This window comes from Bactrocera neohumeralis, unplaced genomic scaffold (genome assembly GCF_024586455.1).
Source record: "Bactrocera neohumeralis isolate Rockhampton unplaced genomic scaffold, APGP_CSIRO_Bneo_wtdbg2-racon-allhic-juicebox.fasta_v2 cluster11, whole genome shotgun sequence".
NCBI classification, from domain to species: Eukaryota; Metazoa; Arthropoda; class Insecta; order Diptera; family Tephritidae; genus Bactrocera; species Bactrocera neohumeralis.
Window position 1 is genome coordinate 20,147,354 of NW_026089624.1, and position 7,139 is coordinate 20,154,492.

General features: G+C 33.4%; 1 pseudogene; it reads right to left on the reverse strand.

Moving 5' to 3' along the window:
• Positions 1-3,926: 3,926 nt before the first annotated feature.
• Positions 3,927-6,867, reverse strand: LOC126766159 (adenosylhomocysteinase-like; annotated as a pseudogene).
• Between the last annotated feature and the right edge of the window lie 272 nt (positions 6,868-7,139).

Consider the following 7,139-nt stretch of genomic DNA (forward strand, 5'->3'; position numbering starts at 1 on the left):
CATGCTGGACGTTTTAATGCGCCAACAATTGATGAAGTGGCTATTGTCGTCGTGGGAGAAAATTTAGAAAACCGAGACATTGTTTTACTTCGACGGAACGATCAACTTCAGCGTGTATCTGAAACACATCGATCATATGATGCCTTACAATATCCTATACTATTTTGGCAAGGTGAAGACGGCTATCATTTTTCAAGTAAGATGATAAATCCAGTTACAGGTAAATTAATTAACAATATATGTTTACCACATTAAAATATATGTTTACTAACTTAAAATTTATATTATCAAATTAATAACAAAATAATTGTTTATAAGTGCTGAGACAAACAAAAAAGTTAGTTCAATGAATTATTATTCATACAGACTGATGGTTCGGGAAAATGAGGACAATCACATCTTAAAGTGTCGGTGTCTATTTCACCAATATGCTGTGGATATGTATGTGAAAATTTAAACTGAACGATTGACATTTATCAGGTTGAACCAGGCAAAACTCCGTTCCGAGGAATATATTCATCTTCGGGATGCCATTAATGCTGATGGAAATGCACAGAACGTTGGCAAAACAACTATTCTCCCAGCAATATACGTCGGAAGCCCGCGACATATGCATGAATATGCTCAAGATGCTATGTCCTATGTACGACATTATGGCACACCAGATTTGTTTATCACATTCACATGCAATCCAAAGTGGACAGAAATTCAACAAGAATTATTTACTAGCCAATCACCTATTCATCGCCACGATATCACTGCAAGGGTGTTCAAAATGAAATTAAAAACACTCATGGATTTTATTGTTAAGCATCGCGTGTTCGGCGAGACGCGCTGTTGGATGTACTCAATTGAGTGGCAAAAACGCGGATTGCCACATGCACATATCCTCATTTAGTTGGTTGAGATCGTAAGACCGAATGAAATTGATAATGTGATATCAGCAGAAATTCCCGATAATAATGAAGACCCACTGTTACATGAGGTTATTACAAAAAATATGATACATGGTCCATGTGGAATATTAAATCCAATTTCTCCGTGTATGGTTGAAGGAAAATGTTCAAAACGCTACCCAAGACAATTAGTAACAGAAACTATTACTGGAAATAATGGATATCCACTTTATCGCCGCCGATCCATTGTTGACAATGGAAAGTCAACAATAGTCAAAGTAAATCGACAGGACATTGAAGTTGATAACCGTTGGGTTGTTCCGTTTTCGCCATTACTCTGCAAGGCATATAAAGCACACATAAACGTCGAATTTTGCCATTCCGTAAAATCTATGAAATATATTTGTAAGTATGTGAACAAAGGTAGTGATATGGCTGTCTTCGGAGTTGCTGCCGAAAATTCAAATGATGAAGTCACCCAATATCAAATGGGCAGCTATGTTAGTAGTAACGGAGGCATGTGGCGTATATTTCCGTTTCCAAGGCCAACCAGTAGATTGACATCCAGGTGTGTTCTCAACTAATTCCTTAGGACGAATTTACATAATCCATCCGAAAAACGACGATTGCTAATACCTTCGGTTGCTATTGATATTTTCAACGTGTTTTCAACGTAAATTTAACTTTCTTTTCATTTCAAAACACATAATTTCACGCAGGACAACGTATGCGGGGTCAGCTAGTATTGTATATAAATGCTCCTAAATTTATTATCACCTCATGTATTTACATACATACATATACAGTAAGGTGGGCCAAAAAAAAAATTTTTTTTTCTTAGTTACCATGAAAATCTTATCCGACATGACTAAAAACAAGTTCTGGTAAGACCTGAGCTCTTAATATTAATATTAAGAGGTGCCTAATCGACATTTTCGATTTCACATATAAATAACACAGGAAATTTTGTTTTTTTTTGTTTGGAGTTTTAATGTACACAAACAAATAATTGGTAAGTGAGGATCAACACTTATTCTTATAGGAAATTTAACGATCTACAAAAAAGGTCTAGAACATTTTTTGGCTGAGTCAACTCATTCAAAGTTATTCGTAGTTAAAGTCCAACAAAAAATTATAAAAAATGATTTCTACAATTTTTCATCTTATATTACAAACTGATGGCTAAGAAACATAACAAATCATATTTTTCGTAAAACTTATCGAGTGTTTAGCGATGTAACCATAGAATTTTCACAAAATATCTATAATCGTTTAACAAAATCAATTTTTTAATTACTTAATTTAAACCAAAACTTTGAATTCTACTCTGTGTGAGTGATGACTTAGAAACCTTAATCGTTGCCTGAAAAAATAATGTGTCCTATTTGCTCCTGACTCTCGGGAAATGTAAATTAATAAGAGCCATTTTTCAGTAATTTTTCGATTGCATTACAACTTTTTATTTCATATCTCTCACATACTGTTTATTTCAAAATTAAACTAAAGTCTTTTTTGTTACAATCGGGAAATATTTGTCGGTGATTTTTAACAACTTGCAATAAATATTGCAATTGTTCTTCATTTTTAGTAAGACATTTGTTGTACTCCTCTATTAAAGCAACACCTCTTTCTGCTACATCATTGACCACGCTGAGACGCTTAAAAAATTCCTGATTCTCTTGATAGCTTTCATCCTGTGACCAAGATTCCACATTTTTGTCCATGAAGTCAGTAGGTAAATCGAATGTTTGAAATATAGTCATTGACTTTTTCGAAATAAAGTCACTCAGATCTACTGATAAGAATTGGTCTGAATTTCCTGGCTCAATTTTAATTTTTTTTTTTTTTGGATCAGTGTTTATTTCTTTTTTATACAAATCTTGAAGGCAAAGGAAGGAAGGGAGTAGCGTTTTTGGCTGTTCCTGCTATAAACAAAGTTGGAGAGATTGACGTAACCTTGAATAATATTTACTTATATTGCCATATAGGTGTCGCTAAGATCGATAATTACAATGACTTAAGCGGTAAAATACAAAAATAGTAATGAAAATTAACAATTAAGTTCAGGATGACAAGATTGCATGAATTTCTTTTATGAATTAATTAAATAAAAATGAGATAAGTGCGTTTTTTTGTGTTCTCTTTCGGTCAATACACTTTGTTGTTTGGGCTTTTTTAATTTTGTTTTTTATTTGGTCACCACACTATTATATATGTATTAGGGTGCTTCAAGAAAAATTTTTATTTTTTTTTGTTAACTCTTACCCTCTCAAATTTTAGTGATTGACAAAAAAAAATCCTAATTCAAGCCAGGCGCTGTAGCTTAACTCTAAGGGGTTGCTATCTTTTTTAGGTTCGCATTCATTTAACATAGGAATTTTCGTTTTTTCATTCAAACTGTAAAATAAACACGACGCGAAGGGTTTAAGATTAAAACAGTACTCAGCTCTGGTTGCCCCGAGCTCCTTTATTCATAGATTTTCTTATCCTAATTATTGTATGCACCACATGCAGAATACATACACATATCTTAATACTAATCTACTGTACATACTGACAGCATGTACACATTTCTTAAACATACATAAGTGTTCTCAACGGCATACACAACTATTTCTTATCTATTATTAGTTAAGGATCATTTGCGATCCTTCACATTGCATACATTAAATACTACATTCCCTAATCAATATACCCGAAATGAACATTTATTGCACTGTTGATAGAAATGGGTATTTGTAAATACATATCTTCGATAATGAACATAAATATTTGTAAGATGATATCTGTTTCTATACAAATTTACAAAAATATCTTATCTACAATTGTAGCCGTTAAGAACTGTTCAGAAATCTGAACATACTGCCCACGTTGAAGTGTTTACACTTCAAAATAATTAAAGTATTTATAAGTCTTGAGCATTATAATTACATTTTCTTTTACAAGATTGGCGGATCGAACTCTTAATCATTTTTCTTATTGTACTACATTTGAAATTTATAGTATAATTTTCATTTACTAATATTAATAATTAATTTCGTAAGATATATCCTCCTACCGGATGTGCGTGCTTTGCTGAATTACAGATGTGTCGTAGGACTATTGTTACAATGATTGCACCAGCAATTAATAGGATCAGGTTGTCAGTTTTCATGCCGTAATGCTTAATATGATGTCATTCTAAGTCCAAGTGTTTCGAATTTAATCACGAAACTTTTCAGATCGTATGCCCAATTTCTCCATGTGTAGACTTACGACCTCTTCATAGAGTATTTTAGGCAACAGAGGCACATCTACGTTGTATTTGTCAGCCTTGATCCACAATTCGATTTATGCCACCACTTGATTTCTGAACGAGTTGAACATCTCAAACTAGGATCACCGTGCGCGAACCCCAAATTTACCAGACGTCCTTTAGCCAACAAAATAATATGATTACCATTGGATAGTGTATAACGATCGACATGGGGTTTGTTATTAATCATCTCCTTGGCATTGGCATTCACACATGCGACGTCGATTTCACAATCGAAATTACCAATATTACAAACGATCGCATCGTCAGGCATGCGTTCAAAATGTGCACCAGTAATAATGTCCTTGCAACCAGTTGTTGATATGAAGCTTCTTTGTATGGTTGCTCCATGGTGGTTACTTCATAGCCTTCCATTGCCGGTTGCAAAGAATAGAATCGGCTTAGGTGACAATAACGATCCCACCGAAACTACGCAGAGCTTGCCAGCTATCATCACATCGGTGCACAGTGGTCGGTCTTGTATGGAATTAGCGGCCAAAAATACTTCCACTGCATATATAAAAGTGAAACTTTTGCCAAAGCTTTTTAAAATCTCCCTCTCCCGTTTCCCACACTGTCACACCCGATGGTAACAAATTTTAATTAATTATATTAAATTAAAAAATTTGATAAACGAAAAAAGGATGATTTTGAATATTATTCAACTAAATCAAAAACTGAATTTAATAAAATTGATATACTTTTGCATGATAGTTTCTTCGACTGGTGATGAAAGGATCTAAGCTCAAAAGCAATCGGTTTAGCAAGTCCTGATTTGTAGCGATCCGTTAGTTCTTTCATGTATGATGGAGTCGATACATCTTAACGTCCTTATTGCTTGACTCAGCAGATTCGTATGAGAGCTCTATAATTGAAACTGGTGTATAATGAATAACATCAGGAGCGTGAATTAAAATTTTACGGACTGACGAAGGAAGATAATACCAGAAATATTTTGCAGTTAATTCCTTTGCAGGATCTATCGCAAATCTAGTGCATTGAGGGTTTATTAAACTAATTCCTTTTCAAATTGAATTCGAACAGGACGGCAATAGCGGTTGGACGAAGGTCGGTCTGCAGTTTTTCCAAATTTGTTTGTGCTCTTCATCATTTTGCGATTTTATTACCAGTTATACAGGGACATATGCCGTGATAAATAAATTATTGTCTTCCAAATTATTATTTTCAAATTTCTGCTTATATTCGCTCTGACCAGAATTGCCATCAAAGCCACATATTCCTATTGATAATAGGTAATTAAAGGACTCATTCCGTTCATTAATTACATTTCTGACGCAATGTGGTCCAATAATTTTTTTATCTCAACTTCAACATCAGATTCCGAGACGTTTATTGGCTCAGGATAACTGTTTTTCCTTTGAAACTTTTAAAAAGTTAATATCAATTTTTTTGTTAACGAAGCTTATATTAAGTAAATAATGAAACTTTATTAAATTTGCTTCGGTGATAAGTGATATTTCTTCACACATTTTCTAAACGCCAAAATTCAAAAATATATAGGCGTGAAAGTTTCACCGATATGATGTGCCTAAATAAAATTACGTATAAAACAAATATATGATAAAAGTGAGAAATAGGTAAAATGAAAACCAAAGCTCTAATATATGTATATATGTATGATGAAAAAAAACATAAAAAACAATAAAATGTACACTAATATACGTACACGTAATTACAAAAAATTATAAAAAATAACACACAAAAAATCGCATTCATGGTAGAATAACATGAATAACAAAGAAAGTTGCAAAAAGTTGCAGCTGAAATCAAAAGCATAGACTTAGAAAACATTAACTAATATAAAAAAAACTTGATTCATTTGAGGGCGAGACAGGGGTCACAACTTTGTGTATACCTTAAATCGATGTATAAGGAAAAACATGCTACTCAAAAGGGCACTTATAAAACAATTGTTTTAAAATAATAAAACAATATATTATTACATAAAAATTACTTTGTTATATAACATATGCCAAACAATATTATCAATACTCATTTCGATTTATGGGGATTAAACACGATTTTATATTGCAATTTAATTTATTAAGAGCTAATTTTTAAGCTATTTTCACTGCACAGTCGCTCTGTTTCTATTGTCTCACTTCTCTTGCTTTTCGTAACCCCTACGAATGGGATAGACCAAAAATGTATTTACCGTTAGTTTTATTGGTGTTTTTGGAAATAGCCTTGATACAAACAGTCGTAAATTTCAAAATTTTATTTTTTTTATTTTTGGCCCATGAAATCGACCAGTGTGCGGTGGGCCGTTTAATACCATCAATTAGTGACTCGCGACAACCATACAGATTATAGAATTTACTCTTGGTCACCGAGTCGTTGACGTTGATGGCCGGAACACCGAGATCTCTTCTTCACCATTTCATATAAATTGTGTACACCGGTTGTAGTTTCTTCACTCAAACCTTTGGTGCCCTTCGGGTATTTTGGGAACTTTTCATGCACTGAGTTGGTCAATTCACCACCATTATCGAGAATCAAGCTCAAGAGCTGACCATCTGAGAACAATAAGGTCTGTTCAATACACCATAAGTATTCTTCATTCATCAGGTCAAACAAGGAGTAGTATAATGATCCTTTGAAGGGTAACACTGACTTAGTCTTCCTTTTCATCCTCCTCTCCGTGAACGCGATGATGTCGGGAAGCTGTTCAATAAGTATTTGTTGAGCAGCTGCTGAATCATTGAGTTCACTAAATTCTCTTCAAATATCGTTCAATATATCAAATGTTTTAGTGAATTTGAAATTAGGTTCCTTTCAGCCGAGTATTGATAAATCGCTGTGGATAATTAAAAGCCACGTTGTCCTGGTCAACCCAACGTATATATTTTTCTTTTCGAATGGAAAAGCTGCCGTAAATTTACTATTTGCATAAAATTTATTAATTTATTACGAAAGCATTTCTCGTA